Below are 17,789 nucleotides of genomic sequence, written 5' to 3'. Positions count from 1 at the left end.
AAAGAGGGGCCAAACACTTGAAGCATCAGACTGAGGAGACTGCTGTTGAGGGCCCGAGTCTCAGAAGAACTGCAAGACATCGCTCTGTGTCTTTGTGCCAGCATGCTGGAAGCGAGTTCAGTCTGTAGCATCTCAGAGAGTTTTCTCCCATCTCTAACCTGGGTGCATAAGAATGCTCTTAACTGTCCAAGTTGTTGAATGGTGGCAGCTTTACTTCTCAGCTCTTTTGGGGACACAGAGTCTTTCTTCACATTTGTAGTCCTGCTGCTGAGGACACCGTTCAGTCAGGCCCCTCAGAAGTCATGTCTTCAACCCCAAGGACTGACAGGAGAGAAAACAAACTGCTGGCATCTATGGGAACCAAGCCTTTCCAAAGGGGCTTCACTGGTAGAAACTCATCAGACCTCCATCTAGAGTAAAAGAAATGCAGAAAAAGCTGAGGTAAACAGTTACGGTTATGATTCTTAGTTATGTTTGGCAACACTAGAGTTGGTGCCAGGCTCTGTTTGATGTCCTAAGATCCTCTTACATTCCCACCCCTCAGCTCTTATGCTCTTGGGATCTCACGACACCTTGCTCTATCTCCACCATGAAGTTTCTAGAAAGGGTGACTGCTAAGGGCAGAGAACTGTCTGTTCACCCTGTAGGCTTCCAAGAGCTGCCACCAGCAAGAACTATGCCACAATTGTTCATAGCGGCCAAGGAGGCTGGGAAAATGTATTTCCGGCTGGACAGATGTCTACTATGGGAGGAATTAAGGTCCTATCAGCAAAGAAGAGGAAATGGACGTTGGACAGGCAAGTAGCCAATATTCTGCCATGTTCTGTCCGTTTTGACTATTTTATCTAATACAACGTGCATTTGGACACACAAACCACGTTTGGACAACAAGTCCATCTAAAAGCCTGTCTTCACTCACTCACCGAGATAGGTCTGTGATTTGTATTGATATTTATTAGTATGTGTGATGGCATGTTATTAGACAGGCTGGCCTCAAACTCACAGAGAGCTGCCTCTGCCTCCAGAGTGCTGAGAATAAATGTGTGCTTCTCCACATTCAGCTAACAGCCTCCCTCTCTTAGTTGGGTTTCCTTCCTTCCTTCCTTCCTTCCTTCCTTCCTTCCTTCCTTCCTTCCTTCCTTCCTTCCTTCCTTCCTTCTTCCCTCCCTCCCTCCCTCCCTCTCTCCCTCCCTCCCTCCCTCTCTCTCTCTCTCTCTTTCTTTCTTTCTTCCTCTCTCTCTCTCTCTCTCTCTCTCTCTCTCTCTCTTTCTCTTCCTTTTCTTTTTTTTTAAACTTTTTGAGACATGATTTCTCTGTGTAACCCTGGCTATCCTGGAACTTGTTCTGTAGGTCAGGCTGGCCTCAAATCCAGAGATTTGCCTGCCTCTGCTTTCAGTGCTGGGATTAAAGGCATGTGCCATCATGCCTGGCTCACAGTCATTCTTCATTATGCATTTTTTTCTTCTCCAGTTAAAAATAGTTACTATGTTTACTCTTTTTATCTCTTCGTTTCCTTTGTCTTTTGTGAGTGTGTTTGTAATTGTGTGGTGGTACAGGGCACCCCATATGCCACAGTGAAGAGATCAGAGGATGTCTTCTGGGAGCCCGTTTTCTCCCTGTGGATCCTGGGATTTGAACCCAGGTCACCAGACTTATTGCAAGCACCTTTAGCCATAGAGTCATTTTGGTGGCATGCTTTCCATTTTGACTTCTTGGTGAGGACCAACCTCTCATTAGTAGTGAGTAGTTCAACAATGACTTACTCTTAACTCTCAGATCCTTCTGTCTGGGTCAGTCCCCAACAATGACTGTAGTTATATATCTCCAACCTCATTTAGAACAAAGGGTTTCACAGATACATTCATTCAGTATGTTCAACAAGTAAACTTACTGTCCAAACTGCTACCCCCTGTGTTGGCTTCTTCCATGACACATATGCTCAGGCCAGTGGCATAGGGGTTTGGAATGTTCTCAGATGTGTTCCCTTCTCTAATCCTTCACAGTTTCTTGGGTTCACCTGTTTTGGGACTGGCCATTTTTAGCTAAGTTGTTGCTTCATGAGTATCTGTTAGGTTTCTTCAAACATTACATGATATCTAAGATCTGAAGCTCTTTGAGGTGAGCTTTGAATGATTATATTTCCATTAGTATGATGTGGTGGTTTGTATGTCATCAGCCCCCATAGGCTCAGTGGGAGTGGCACTGTTAGGAAGTATGACTTTGTTGGAATAGGTGTGGCCTTGTTGGAGGAAGTGTGTCACTGTGGAGTGGGCTTTGAAGCCTCCTATGATGAAGATACACCCAGTGTCTCAGTCCACTTCCTGTTGCCCACTGAACAAGATGTAGAACTCTCAGCTCCTTCTTTAGCACCGTGTCTGCCCGCATGTTGCCATGCCACACCATGATGATAATAGACTAAACCTCTGAACTGTAAGCCACCTAATTAAATGCTTCCTTTACAAGAGTTGCCATGGCCATGGTGTCTCTTCACAGCAACAGAAACTAAATAAGACAGAGGACATTTGGAAAAACATAAGCAATCATACCCCGCCACCCCCTGAGGGACTGACTACCTTAGAACTGAGTGCTGGAAATTGATCTCAGCGACTGCACACATTTATGTTTTCATGGTACCACCGCTATGATATTAATAGCACACAAAAAAGAAGCAGAAGAATTTCACACCCTTAGACGAGGCATTTGAGATAAAGTTCAGCGAAGTCACTGTCGTTTATCCCATTAGCAAAGGTTTCATCTGAATGCCAACAGGTCACGTGGTCCAGGTGGTCTAAATTGTCAAACTGAAAAGAACCAGTACTGTTGTAATTAGTTCAAGACCAAGAGGAGACATCTGTGTCTATACAAACATTGAATATATTTTAACACCATTAATAGGAATGCTATTTTTCTGTTAAATTTAATATTTACATTCTTTATTTGTTAAAACTATAAGCAGAAGATGCTTCTGTCTAGTTGTACAGTTGTATATAGTTAGAGAATAAGGGCCTGGGAAGATGACTCACTCAGTAAATCCCTGGCACCCATGTGATCTCTGTGCTGAGGAGGCAAAAGCACATACCTCCCCTAGAGCTCCCTGACTGCCCAGCCTCATTGGGTCAGTGAGCTCACTCAGTGTTCAGTGAGACCCTGAAGAAAAAGATGGAGAGACACTGAGGAAGACACTCTGCCTCACCCTGCACCAATGTGTATGAGCATGGCATGTGCATGTGTGTGTGCACACACACATGCCTGAGTACATATATACCATGTATACACACATAAATTTAAAAATTTGTCAGGTGGTGGTGGCGTACACCTTTAATCCCAGCACTCGGGAGGCAGAGGCAAGTGGATCTGTAATATGAGGGGGCCGGCTTGCTTGTGTTTTCTGTGCCTCCCAGTACCCCACAGCTGTTTAGTCCCAGAAAAAATCAACCACACAGAGAACTCCGTAAGTTATAATGCTGATTGGCCCGTTAGGTCAGGCTACTTATTAGCTAACTCTTTCATCTTGATTAACCAATTATTCTGATCTATTTTAGCCATGTGGCTCAGTACCTTTTTCAGTGGGGCAGCTTATAACCTGCTGCTTCAGTGGTCTGGGCAGGAGTGGGAGGAATCAACTTCCTCCTCCCCAGAATTCTCCTGCTCTTCTTGCATCATTTCCACTTCCTGTCTGGTTTTCCCACCTACCCCTCCTGCCTGGTCAATCAGCATTTATTTAAAACATGATTGACAGAATACAGACAATTCTCCCGCACCATGGATCTCTGTGAGTTCAAGGCCAGCCTGGTCTACAAGACATAGTTCCAGGACAGACTCCAAAGCTACAGAGAATTCCTATCTTGAAAACCTAAAAAAAAACTGTGAAAAATATCTGAATGGCAGTTTAAGCCTTTTAGGTTTTTTATTTTGAAGAAATTTTGTGATATTGGACACATTTCATTATTAAGATCACTATTTGTTCAGAAAATATTAGTATTGGTTGTCTAATTTTGAAGATGCACTCCATAGGCAGGGGACATGCTCAGTGGCATGATACCAGTCTACAATGCTTGATGCTCTTGTTTAGATCCTCAGTCCTGCCTATGAAAAGGATCAAATTGCCAGGCCTGAAGTAGCTCTCATTAGAAAGGACGTAAATGACGTGTGCAAGCATGTTGACATTCTTGCATATTATATTTCTTTGTTCATGTGTGTGTGGCATGTGTACATGCATTTGTGTGTGTGTGTGTGTGTGTGTGTGTGTGTGTGTGTGTGTGTGTGTGTGTGTAGGCCTAAGGTTGGTGGCTGGAGTCTGCCTTGATCAGTCTGCCTTATGCAGTGAGGTCGAGTCTCCCAGCTGAACCCAGTGCTCACAAACACAGCTAGTCTAGCTAACTGGCTTACTCTGGAGAGTCTCTGGCATTGGAGGCAGGCCACCACATCCACCCAGCATTTATGTAGGTGCTGGGAGTCTGAACTCTGTTCCTTAAACCTGGTGGTTAATGCAGCAAATGCTTTCATTGCTGACCATTTCCAAGCCCACGCACAGTACATTCCCAAGGAAGGCCGCATGTGAGATGATGTTTTTGTAGTGCCTTCTTTTTTGTCCCCTTTCATGGGTATGTGTGTGGTGTGTGCTTGCCCTAAGTGTTTCCGTGGGTATGGGTGCACACATGTTGATATCTGGAATCTTCCTCATTGCTTTTCCACTGTATTCATTCACTGTTCCCTTAGTCAAACCCAGAGCTCACGGATACAGGTAGTCTTGTTAGCCATTTTGTTTGAGCAGCTGTCTCTGCCTTCCGAAGATAGAGGAGCAGGAGGGCTGCTGTGCTCACCTGGCATTTCTGTAGGTTTTGGAGATCAGAACTCTTTTCCTCTTGCATGCCAGGAAAGCACTTCAATGGCCAGCCCGTCTCTCTAGTGCCCTAGGGTCTTATGTCATCATCATCATCATCATCATCATCATCATCATCATCATCATCATCATCATCATCACAGCCCTGAGAGCCTGTCAAGTGTCAGGCATTGCTCATATCTACTCAGTGTTATTCCAACTATGAGTTCCACGATTATCCTTATGGCAGATGGGAAGCACATACAGAGGAGTTAACAGACTCACCCAGACTTTTAAGTAGCCAGCAGCAGGACCATGATGAATTCCCTGGTTCCCAAGGCCATGCAACTCAACCCCAGGCTGCATTTCCTGGCAGAATTCTAATTCCTAAGTGTGCCAATTTCCCCAGACATTTTTTTTGCAGGATATGTATACTCTATCAGTGCTGGATTTATGATCTGTAACCCTTCCCCTGAATAAAACCAGTAAAGCTTTGTCTATATAAATGACCTATGTAAATGTCTCTTGGCATGACCATGGCTGGTGAGGAAATAGAAATTACATTTTGCTGTCCTTGTCTGGTTCTCTCAGTAATGGATTATGTCTACAGGATGTGAATTCAATCAGCTGAGAAAGTGCAAGAATCCTCATTAATGATTATACAACTGACATCATATGACTGCGGGCGTGACACACGGAGAAGGACCAGCATCACCTATGTGATAGTACTGCCAAACAGGTTTCACCTGAATTTAATCATGGGGGAACAATCAGACAAACACACATTAAAGGACATTCTGCAAAGTAACTGCCTGGACTCTTTAGAGACATCAATGTCACCAAAGACAAAGAGCCTGGTGAACCCTCTAAGATTGATGGAGACTAAAGAGACGGCACAGCAGAAAGCAATGTATCATCTCTGCTTTCATCTCAAATCAGGTGGAAAATGGCTATAAAGGACATTTTGGGGACAAATGGGAAATTTTGAAAGTGGACTATTGGTTGATGTTGAATGTTGATGATGATGTAATGGTTTTATGGACGAATGTCTTCTCACTTTGGAGATAGATGACAAAATAAATAATATATAGATTTGACATATGCAGCCTAAATAATATGAAGTGAACCAAATAGCAGCAATTAACAAATCTAGATTTGTTAATGAGCGATTATTGTATTATCTCACAACTTTTCTTAAGGTCTGGGATGTAAATTTTTTAAGTGCAAATTAAAAATGGTTGGTGTATTGATCTGCAGGGCATCTACTCAAGGTAAAGCCTCTACATGGGTGTCTACATAGCAGATACTCTGGGATATCGCTCTGGGATTTGTGGCTCCCTGTGACTGAATTAATACTTGCATTCTCACTAGGCTGCTAGCTACCTGATGGATATATTTTTCCCACTTGGGTGCTTACAATGGGTCTTTGAGAACGATACATACTTCACACATTTTCACTAATAAGTCACTAATCTTTTTCATTGAAATATTTAGAATTTTTGTCTTCGCTGCACCTACCTTTCTTTAAAAGGATTTGAGATTGTTGTTTGGAGTTTCGTCTCCATTCGTAAACTGATGTCATACTTTCTCACAATGTAGAGCCATGGTTACCATATTCCTCCCTGAAAAAGAAGTGATGTCACTCTCTTCTGTTTGCCTTCACTATTGATATGACTTCATGCAAAATGATACAGCCTTTCATATCATTCTGTCAGTCCCATGAAGAAAATATTGTTTTCCAAAATTAAAATTGTGAATCAACTCGCAGGAGGATATTGTCAAACAAACAAAGAATCTTCACTTATATTACACTGTCATTTTTTTGATAAACTTAATTCCTCTAAATACATTTAGCTTTAATGAAGAGTAATACAATTTAATAAGAACCTGAATTGGGATCGTTTATCTCCCTGATCCAGGCATTGGACAGATGCCTTCCACTTCATGCATTGCTTCAAGATGCAAAAGTTTGTTCTTGTTTCCTCAGTTTGGTCCTTAGTTCTTGTGTGTGTGTGTGACAGGGGAGCGTGGGGACTAATCTACACCTAAATGCTTAATTAAATCACTCATCAAACCAGAGCCTTTCTGGTGGGAAGTTTCTGAGATTTGTTTCCAGTTCTCGAGGCAGTGATATTTATATAATCTAATAAAGCTGGCAATTATTAATATATTAGCCATGGTTATTTCATTGGTTAGTGACATAAAACCAAATTCAAAATGAATTAAGCAAAAAAGAGGAGTTTTCTGGTCCAAACAGTGAGGGAAGCTGAAGGTGTATGTGGATCAGGGGCTCAGGTGATCTGGGTTGAGGCCTCTCTATTTTGGGCCAGCTTCATTCTCAGGCAAATTCTGTCCTTAGAGATGACTAGGAAATGTTCATTGAGACACATACTAAGTTAGCCGCAGATAGAAGGTGATCTTCGAATATTTTCAAATGGGCAAGGAGTTCAAGTTGACCCTGAACTTCAATTCAGATTGCGCCTATGTTTCAGTTCGGGGATCTGCTTGGTTTGTTTTTCCGGGATTTTGTTTGTGTTTAAGGGGAAGTTTTGTCACAAGGCCCCTGGGAAGGAGCAGAGGCAGGAGATTAGTTGTTTAGTGCCATGTCTTTCAAGTGACTCTGGGACTTGACCTTTTGAGCACCTGTGGGAAGTAGGATGAAAAGGGATGAAACAGTAGTTTCTTAGGAAGAATTTTATAAAGTATGAGGGAATGTAGCATGCTTTGGTTATGGTAAAGTGTGAAAGCATTGAAATGCCAAAAGTCTATTAGTTCCAGATGAGACTGTTGCTATATCTCACAGAGGGACTTTGTGTGTGTGTGTGTGTGTGTGTGTGTGTGTGTGTGAGAGAGAGAGAGAGAGAGAGAGAGAGAGAGAGAGAGAGAATCATTATAGATTGAATCCAAACTGCCCTGACCTTGCAATATATCTCACAGAGGGACTTTGTGTGTGTATGTGTGTGTGTGTGTGGTGTGTGTGTGTGTGTGTGTGTGTGAGAGAGAGAGAGAGAGAGAGAGAGAGAGAGAGAGAGAGAGAGAATCATTATAGATAGAATCCAAACTGCCCTGACCTTGCAATCCTTTTGCCGTAACCTTCTGAGTGCTGGATTATAGGCATGAGCCACTGAACACATAGTGTGTATTTCAGGCCTGAAATACCCTGTGGAGGGCTTAAACACTCTCTGGATGGCTGGAAACCCCTCTGGAGGGTCTGGAGGGCTACTAGGGTCCCTGGGGCTCAGAGACAGAGTGACGCAGCTACAGAGACAGTGCTTTAGACTCGTAATTAATTATCATTTACGCGCACACACACACACACACACACACACGTGTGTGTGTGTGTGTGTGTGTGTGTGTGCGCGTGTGTGTGTGTGTGTTTCTACGAATGAATGTACAGGCCAGAGAGGTTGATGTCAGTGGTGTGTGTGTGTGTTTCTACAGATAAATGTGCAGGCCGGAGTTTGATGTCAGCATGTCTTCCTCAATCTCTTCTTCATCTTATTTTTCATTTCAGAGTCTCATTGAACCTGGAGTTTCCATTTCAGCTAAGTTGACAGCCTGTAAGCCCCAGGGATCTGCTTCTATCTCCCCTCCAGTATCGAGATGTCGACATCCACTGCCAAGCTTGGTTTTTAGTGAAAATATTGGGGTTCCTAACTCAAGGAAACTCAGTCTCATGCCTTCACAACAAGAACGTTACCCACAGAGCCGTCTCAGTCCCTTAGCTTTTTGTTTTAAGTAGAGGGCATTTTAATTAGTTTTATAGGCATAAATTACATGACCCTAAAAAGTTTCTTATCTGGAAAAATGAGGAAGAAAACATCAACATTCTCTTAGGGGAAGTGAATGTGATGGTACAAAGAAATAGGCTAATGTGCAATGTGGTAACAGAGTCAACTAGGTAATTAATATAGCAACCCCCAGTAGCATCACCACATAATGGCTTCCATTTCCTCCACTAAGAAAGTCCCGTTCTCGACATGGGCTTCCGAAGTCTTCCATGCCCCAGCACCTGGAGAGGCGTTCAGACGCTTGGCAAATAAGTCAGCAGCACTGAGAACTGCCTTCTTCTATAACCTCTTCTTTGGGAAAGAGCATTTAGGAAATTTAAGATGCACCTCGTGTGGGATCGCAGGGATGCTTGCATTCAGACTAGTCAGGCCGTCTGCAGAAGTTAGCTATGAATTGCTATCTAGAAAACCTCTATTACTTTTATTTCTGTAAGCTCCTAGCCTGAATAAAACGCCTGCAAGCAGAGTGCTCATTAAATGGATTTAAATTTCAAATGAAAAGTTATTGACTTCCAAAAAGGCAAGCATAATAACCGCCTAGACCTATCTGAAGTTATTAAATTACCAACTTGCCTACTGTTATTTCTTTAATATTTTGTTTGTTAACTAAACTATAAAGCATAATGCTGAAAATGTAACAGCAAGGTCTTTGCCAGCAGCTACTTTCCATGGACATTTAAAATTTAATGGTCTGCTGAAAAATGGTGATGGATTTTGGTCTCCTTTGCCCCAAAGTCCTGGCTCTCATAAAAAATGTAGCCTGCTTCATATCTCTGGGAAGGAAGGATTAGGATGGGAGATCAGATGATAAATTGTTCGCCATCAGTATCTGGCCAGAAGAACTTAGTGCAGCCCTATCGCATTTCCATGTTTATTTATGCGCTGCACCATTTGGGTATTATAATAAAATGTTTTATCTGTCCCTGGAGGCAAAATTGAGTTATATATTAAATGGCTATTTTCTTTGTTTTCTGCTTAGGTATGCATGCAATGTGTGGTACAGTCTATATTCCACACTTGTCTCGTTCCCGTTGAGAGAACATTTTTGCAGCTGACAGAGGAAAGATGTCCCGTGCTTCCAGACTGAGAGAACATATTGGCAAGATAAAATACAGATGTTTTCTGCATTTTCTCTACTTCGTGGCTGGTTCCAGTGGAGGTTAAGTTTCCTGGGTGTGTTTCCCTGACTTTGTTTGGACAGTTGGACATAGAATTTCACAGTAAAACCAAGATGGTGAAAGGAAAATATTTTGAAATATTTTTAGTAGGGGGGAAGCAACTCAAAAATCCAGTTTTCTCCTCAAACTTTCTCTTCAGATGCCCACTGAAATATAAATTAAATTTCCAGCAGGGAGAAACTGTAAGTATATTTAATTTCCTGCCAAACACTTATAATTCTTAAATTAGAAACAGATACAAGATTTCTCTTAGCACGGTCTAGGGAAAATGGAAACTTCCGTGAAAACCAAGCAATGGTTTTCTAAATATGTTTATATGTTCCTTTTTCCTATTACAGGAAAAAATTAGAAAACAATGAAAAACAAAATATTAAAAACTGGCCGACAAATATCAAAAGAATATCACTAGGTCATGTGTGAATCCGCAGCGGAGATGCCTGCCTCAATCCACAAGACTACAGCAGGGGGGTCGGTGAAGCGCTATGAGCTGGTTTTCATATTTTGACTCTCCTGCTGGAAAAACAAATTCGCACTCTGTAATGAAAAGAGAAAAATTGCCTGATAAATTCAGAAGTCGAAATGAAGTGGATAAAATGTGTGCACTCGGTTTAAACAATGTCTATTGAATGGAATTGTCTTAGAATAAGAACTTAGTGAGGGGAAGCTAATTTTCTTGGTTGGATTCAAAAGTTTCTAATTCTAATTTTGAAAGTGTCGACTTCCATAAAAAGTAAAGATCCATAAGATCATGCATGGAGAATAGTTTTGGAAGAAAGGATTAAATACGAAACCCTTTCCCGAATGCTGAGCATACATTCTAAAGGCTGGACTTAAGAAGAAAAGTATTTGGGAGGAAATTAGATAAACTTCCAGTTTCCAGTAAGAAAGCTGGAAAGAGGAACAGCAGTAATGCCACCATGGGCATCCAGAAGGAAAAAAGGAAACAAGCAAGCAAGCAAAACCAAACCAAACCAAACCAAACCAAACCAAACCAAACCAAACCAAACCCAGCAGACACGACTGAAAAACAATACTATCAGAAGTAAAGGACTCAGTTTGAAGTGTTCACCCTGCTCAGCATGGCAGGCACAGTAAAACAGAGTCGAGTCCTTATTAGGCGGCCACCAAGTCCCATACAAAGGACAAGTGTCAGAACGGCAAGTGCAAAAAGGATCTTGGTAGCAGCAGACTTCTTATTTGCAACACGAAGGCTAGAAAGCCTCAGAGGAAGCACGCAGGCCTGAAGAGAACACCTTTATCATCGAAGATAAGTCAATCTGTTATCTATATGCAAAGGCAAATGAAAACTGGATTCAGATCTGCAAGAATTCGAAAATTATCTGATTCAGACTTGTGTGCTTTTCAAACAATATAATGAAGTAGACCTCTAAGCTCAAGCAATTTAAAACAAAGGATTTAAGCGCAGTAAAAACATGATTTGGAAAAAGATACCACTGAGCAATAAAACCTAGGTATACATCTAATGAAGTTTTTTGGGGGTATGGTTTTAACTAGAGTTTTGAATATCAAATATCTGTCTGTCAATCAGTCAGTGGATTAAATATTTTAGAAAATTTAACGGTCCCTAGAGGTGTTAAGAGGGGGGTCCCTCAAAATTTTATCATGAGTGGGTGAGAAGCCCAGGAGGCCCCACCCTTTCCTAAGAACAGTGACCTGTGGTTGGGGATGTTTTAAGCTGGGATACTCATAGGGGCAGGAACTTTCAGTAGAGGGGAGATTGCACATATTTGGTAAGGGGAATGATGAAACTGGCGCAATGTTGGCACAAATCTATGGGAGTAACTAACCACTCTCTGGTTGAATTTAAGGCCCACTCCGCAAGATATAACTCAGACCTGGTACCGTGAGCCAGGGCAAAACTCATGGCTCAGGAGATCATAGGCTAATTTAGGAGAGAACCTAGTACTATTATTCTGCTAAATAGATGTAACCATAAAACAAAACAAACCCTAAAAACACAAAGAAAAAACCAACCAACCAACCAAATAAACAGAACCTATACACTAAGTTCATATGTTCGTAGTCATAGATTAGTGGATCCCTTAACCCTCATCAGAGATGCTCCTCCACCCCTTTTTGGTGGTAGATGGAAATTAATACAGAGACTCACAACTTGGCCAGCACACAGAGAACAAAAGACTGCGGTGTACTGAACTCTAAGCAGGACACCAACATCATATTCCTTCCCAAAAAGGCTCAAGAGCATCGCAGAGGATAATGAGCAAAGGTTGTAAGAGCCAGAGGTGGTGGGCACCTGTGGCAAAATAGTCTTTTTGGACATGACAGGGCTGTTGTACTCATGAGCACAGTGGCTATGACTGCTTGCACTAGACCTGCATAAGGTTAAGCCAGTCAAAATCCTAGCTTGAATAATAGAGAGGCTCAAGAGGTCCCGCCCTACCTGAGGAGCTATTGGCAACTTTTGGCTGCGGAACATGTCAGTTTCCAGTCTGAAGATAAACTTGAAATAAAAAAGATCACTAGATAGAGCAAACATTTCGGGAAATGCATAGAATTTTTTTTCCTCCCTCTTCAATTCCTTTTAAAAAGAAGGAGTACGGTGATTGAAGTATCCTGATTGAAGCAAGAGAGACAACAACACGTTGTGGCATTTCCAACCCAAGTAAACAATAATACAGCGTGACAATAGCAATAACATTTGTGGCATAAATGAATTTCTAGTCTTGAAAAATTCTTAAATTCTATATGAAATGTGATGGCCTTAATTTGAAGCAGACTGTGATAAATTAAGGATTTAAATAGCAATCTCTGCAATGCTCATTCACACATACACACATGTATACACACAAGCATACACACATGTACACACATACACACACATGTACACACACGAATACACACATATACACACATGAATATACACGCATACACACATATATGCACACATAGCATATGCACATACGCAGCTCAAGTGAGAAAGGGTGAGAATATAAGAGGAGACAATAAACAGCACACTAAAATGAGTTTATTAACCCAAGAAAACATAAAGGGACCAACAGAGAAACAAGCGTGAGAGAAGACAGAGCGAAGACAAGTTGTAGGATGGTAGAATTAAAATCAACCACGTTAGTAATTATGTTCAATGCAGACGTCCTAAGTATGCAATTACAAGGCAGAGATGATTAGACCCGCCTACACACCAGAAGCCACCTGAATACTTTCTGTAAGAAACACTCTCCAACTCTAATTGCGCTTAAGATACACTCAACAAGAGGGAAACCGTTCCTGGTGCTGGGAAACCAGCTGTCTGCTTAGTACTAGCGAAGTTGTGGATCAGGGAGGAGAACCTACAGCCACCATGTTACAAACAAGCAAAGGCCCTAACACCAATCTGAACATTTGTCTGCAAAACCACAGGTAAGTGTAGTCCTCACCCTCCTCAAGGGAATTTCTCATTGTCGCTCATGGAGACAACTCCAGAAAACGAATCAAAACGGAGAGCTGTGGAGCCCTCCACCGGAGGCATCTGCAAAACCTCCCCACACCTAAGGCTCAGGGAACGCTGCAGGAGAGGGGGATAGAAAGATTCTAAGAACCAGAAGACCAGGGAACTTCCTGTGAGATTGTGTTTCCTGATCATGCCAGAAGTTAAACCCATAAAATGTCACCAACATGACTGCCCAAATATGAGCTGGACAAAGATGACACCAATAGACATACCGAAGAACTCAGGAGAAAGCCATGAGACCTCAGCCTTGCACAAAGAACTTCAGGCAACTGAGGAGTGCTCAGAGGTGCAGAAATAATCTTCTTCAGGGAGAAACACAACTATTGGTTATCCAATACTAAATGGTCAGCCCTGAAAACATACCCACAAGTAGCATACAGACTGAGTAGGTGTGTGTGTGTGTGTGTGTGTGTGTGTGTGTGTGTGTGCGTGCGTATGCATGCAATAATGAATAAGGAATAAAAAGATCATGAATTTGAAAGAGAACAAGAAGAGTTATATGGGAGAGTTTGAAGGTAGGAAAGGGAAGGAAGAAATTTGAGATTATATTATAATCTTAAAATTAAAAAATAAGGTAAAAAAAGAAAATACTCTTCAATGTCACATAAATAGATTGAAGGAAGGACATGAAAAATATTTACCACACACACACACACACACACACACACACACACAAATACAAGGCCTACCTATGTAAGATATAAAATATATTTAACATTATAAAAGCTAAATAGGAAATTATTGTATTAAAAAGATCCCAGATAGTATCAATAAAATAAGTAGACAATCTATAGCCTTGAAAATTGCCAGATTTATATTAGCAAAGAGTTAATACCACTGTGACTCAGTAGGAAAACAATAAAGAAATAGAAAAGCAGATAAGTATTAAAGACAAATTTATAGGAAAAATTGCAAATGTTCAGTAAATCTTGGAAAAATTATCTACATCATAAGTAGTCTTAGAAATGCATGTTATTGTGATAGCATTTTAATTAACGTACACTCATCCAATTAGAAAAGATTTCAAAATTCAATAGCAGGGCACGTTAATATCCTATTGGGAGGAGGATGAAGATTACAAGCATGTACATGTTAACGTCTACACTGAAATACAAGAACATATCTGGAAAATACTGGAAGCAAGTACTAAACCGTTGACCCTGGTTAAATCTGGGGACGTGTTGGGGTCGGGGAGGGAAGGGAGCATCTAACATTTTTAGTTTTTACACTTATCTGTCATTTTAACTTTTTATAGTAAAATCCACCCTTGCACGTCATGTGTAACAAAGGTCGACAAAACATAGGAGAATACCTGCTAAAGATAACAAAGCAACACCCGGAGGCGGGTGGATTCCTTAAAAGGTGTTCCCGAACATCATGGCTGCCTCCTGTGAACGTACAGCTGTTTCAGAGCCAACACACGCAACATTCTAATTTATTCAACATGCCTAACGCAATCCCCAAACCAAACCTGAAGAAAACCGAAGATGATTGGCTGAAAATTGGAAGATGGGAATTCAGCAAGGTGGCCCTTTACAAACACAGGGCTTTCCTACTGACTAACAACCTTTGGTTATATTATATGGTGGAAATAGTACAAAATACAACACAGCAACAGGAAGTGTATTGGAATCAAAATAAGAAGTCCACAGAACTTCATCTGAGGACAGAAAAGAAGTGTTAACCATGTCCCTAAAGGAAATAATTAGGATTATAAAGGTGCCATTTCGCTGTCAATTTTGATTTTGTAAATGCAACACGATTTTAATGAAACCAGAATGTAATTGGGGGGAGATAGAGTAGTGATTGGTATCCAAATCTTTTTAAACAAAAATTGTTTGCTAGATATAGTGGTGCTTGTGTACATTGAGCATCCTGAAGACTGGGGCGGGAAGATTGTGAGTTCTGACCCAGCCTGGCCAACTTCATGAGTTCTAGACCAGCCTTTAGTGCCTACCAATACCCTATCTCAATGCTCCGATAATAATCACAAACCATTTAGGATACAGTATGCTTTGGTAAACTTGACACTTAGGTTATCCACATGGATCAGTATTCATTGACACGTTGACTATTTCTTGTGATGAACCCAAATTTCTGCAACCTTTAACCATGCAATTTCTGCTGGCCTATGACAATCCCCTTCAGCTTTATTCTCTCAGGCTTCCAGTCAGTTTTCACACCCAAAGCCAATGAGTTTCAGCTGTGGGCAGTTTTTACCAACACCAACACCAGGCTCTTCAAAGAAATGGACTGCTGGTTACATAAGTTTTGTTTTCCTTTTTTTTTTTGTTTTGAATATCATCTGGTTTCTTAATGTGGAGGGTAGGATTAGATTTGCCTTTCTTCTGAAACAGCAACCAGCCCGCCTCCTTGAGCTCAAATGTGGACCTCCCGATGCACAGACATCTGCTGCTCTTCACCAGCTGGTAATTTTAGTTCCAGGAATATTCAGTTAAGTTAAACTTAGAAGCCCGGGAAAATATTATCCACAGGAGAGTGTCACAGTTTCTGCAATTATCTCTTACACATAACTTGCTTCCCCGGGAGTCAATGATTGTCACTTTTCTTAAGTTTACACATTAAAAAGTTCATATTTATTGAATACAAAGTGATGATTTGATATGTATATAATTACGCATTAATCAAGACATGGGAATATTCTAACTCTCATTTTGTACATTGAATGCTTCTTTGTGGGGAGAGCTCTTTTGGGATCTGTGCTGCTGTTTGCTTGCCATGGTTTGCACTGCTGGGTTCTGCAAATCTGCTGTGCTTGGATGGAGGTACACCAGCCACACGGATGCTCAGTGCGCTAATTGTATACAGTGTGGACAAGGATGCAGGTTAGTTGATCATGATGGACATCTCTGTAGGCAAGTAGTAAGTGTGGGGGGATTAGACAGTCATCCAGGACAAGGAAGCTGTTATTGGTACTGTTTGCATTTTGCATGCACTGTTTTAGTTAAATACCAACTTTTTGTCAACATCCATACTCAAACCACAAGAAGGCCTGGTCATTCTCCTGAGCCTCACCCAGGGAAGACCTTGCCATTCCCATGGTGTCCTTGACATGGCCTTGATCATGTCAACAATATGAAATCACTCAGCTTCAGCCGCTCTCCATACTACTAACTATAGTCTCTTTATTGCTCAGTAAAGCAGTGGCCCTGAATAACAGTTTGTAGCTTAGGCTGACCTCAAACTCATATTCTCTTGCCTCAGTCTCTGGAATGCTGGGATTACAGGTGTGTACAATGATGTCTTTAGCCTAACTCTAAATGTACTTCTGTCTGTCTCCTTTCCCATCTCTCCTTCCTTCCTTCCTCCCTCCCTCCCTCTCTTCCTCCATCTCTCCTTCCCTCCCTCCTTTCCTTCCATGCCAGGAATCAGACATGGCCATGTGCATGCTAGGCCAGTAAACGACCACAGCTATCACTAAATGTAAATTGCTTGGTGGAAGGTACATATGCAACCACTAAGCCCTTGCCTGCTTGTGTAGTGTTAAGAGCTAGCATTAGAAGTAGACAGACTCTAGTTTTCCAAATTTATGAAAAAATTGATCTGTTTCTACTACTCCAATAACATCTTCTAGTAAGTGTTCAGATAAACGTTATCTTTAACTTGGTGATAAAACATGAAGACAAAATTGTTTTTGCCCTTGTTTTTATATTTCTATAGTGGTGGCTTGACAGTGGGAGGCAGAAGAGACCCCATCAATCTGATAGATATCTTTACTTTTCCATTCTGTTCTAGGTTTTTGCTTTCACGGCAAATTCTCCTTTTCCTAGAATGAGAATGTGGAAAACATTCCTTGTCCCCAGAACTGAGATATTTCTGCAAACGTCAGTTAGCTTGTCCTTCGGGTAATCTAAAGCAACGGGAAGAGATGGGATTTGTTTTAAGATGCTATTATAATAAGTAAGAAAGATGAAAGGCAAGAAAGAGGAATTGCCTGCAGATAGCACTTGGGTCAAGCACCATGCCACTTAAAGTCCACATTAATTATTGAAGATGCTTGTAAATCCTTTCATGTTCCAAATTAAAACCAACTTTGACATGAATAGAATACTTCAGCAATTATTAAAATGTATTCTTTGTATCGGGTTTGGGACAGTGACTTGGAAGACATAAGGAAAAATGATGGGATTAGAGAACAGAATTTATGGGCATCTCCATTTCTCTTACCTAATCCTGTGGTTTGTTGCTCCCTGACTCATGCTGTAGTTTCACTGCCATTGTGATGGTGTTTCCGGGAGGGGGAGGAGATTTATTCATGGAAGTGCCATTCTCAGCAATGAACTGATGTCACTGAAGGAGTGGGTTCTGACTCTCTCTTGTCCCCTCTTCCTTCTTCTGCCATGTTTTGCCTCCTCCCACATATGACATAAGAAACAAAAAGTTTTCAGAAGATGCCAGTTTCTCAATCCCTACCTTCCCAGCCTCAATCTGTGAATGAGAAATTTCTGCTTCTTGTATCTTATGCCTTGATATCTGAGATGGCGTCT

At 41.4% G+C, this 17,789-nt stretch overlaps 1 long non-coding RNA gene across 1 annotated transcript in view; it reads left to right on the top strand.

Moving 5' to 3' along the window:
- The window catches only part of LOC146891729 (uncharacterized), a 58,290-nt gene extending 47,009 nt beyond the window's left edge, over positions 1-11,281 (top strand). Inside the window, exons 2-3 of the long non-coding RNA XR_014996936.2 lie at positions 9,593-9,786; positions 10,130-11,281. This is a non-coding gene — a long non-coding RNA (uncharacterized LOC146891729). The remainder of the gene's footprint in view (positions 1-9,592; positions 9,787-10,129) is intronic.
- Positions 11,282-17,789: the final 6,508 nt, after the last annotated feature.

This window comes from Myodes glareolus, chromosome 13 (assembly GCF_982192425.1).
Source record: "Myodes glareolus chromosome 13, mMyoGla1.1, whole genome shotgun sequence".
Taxonomy (NCBI): domain Eukaryota; kingdom Metazoa; phylum Chordata; class Mammalia; order Rodentia; family Cricetidae; genus Myodes; species Myodes glareolus.
Note: the sequence above shows the minus strand (reverse complement) of the source record. Positions and strands in the feature narration are given on the sequence as shown.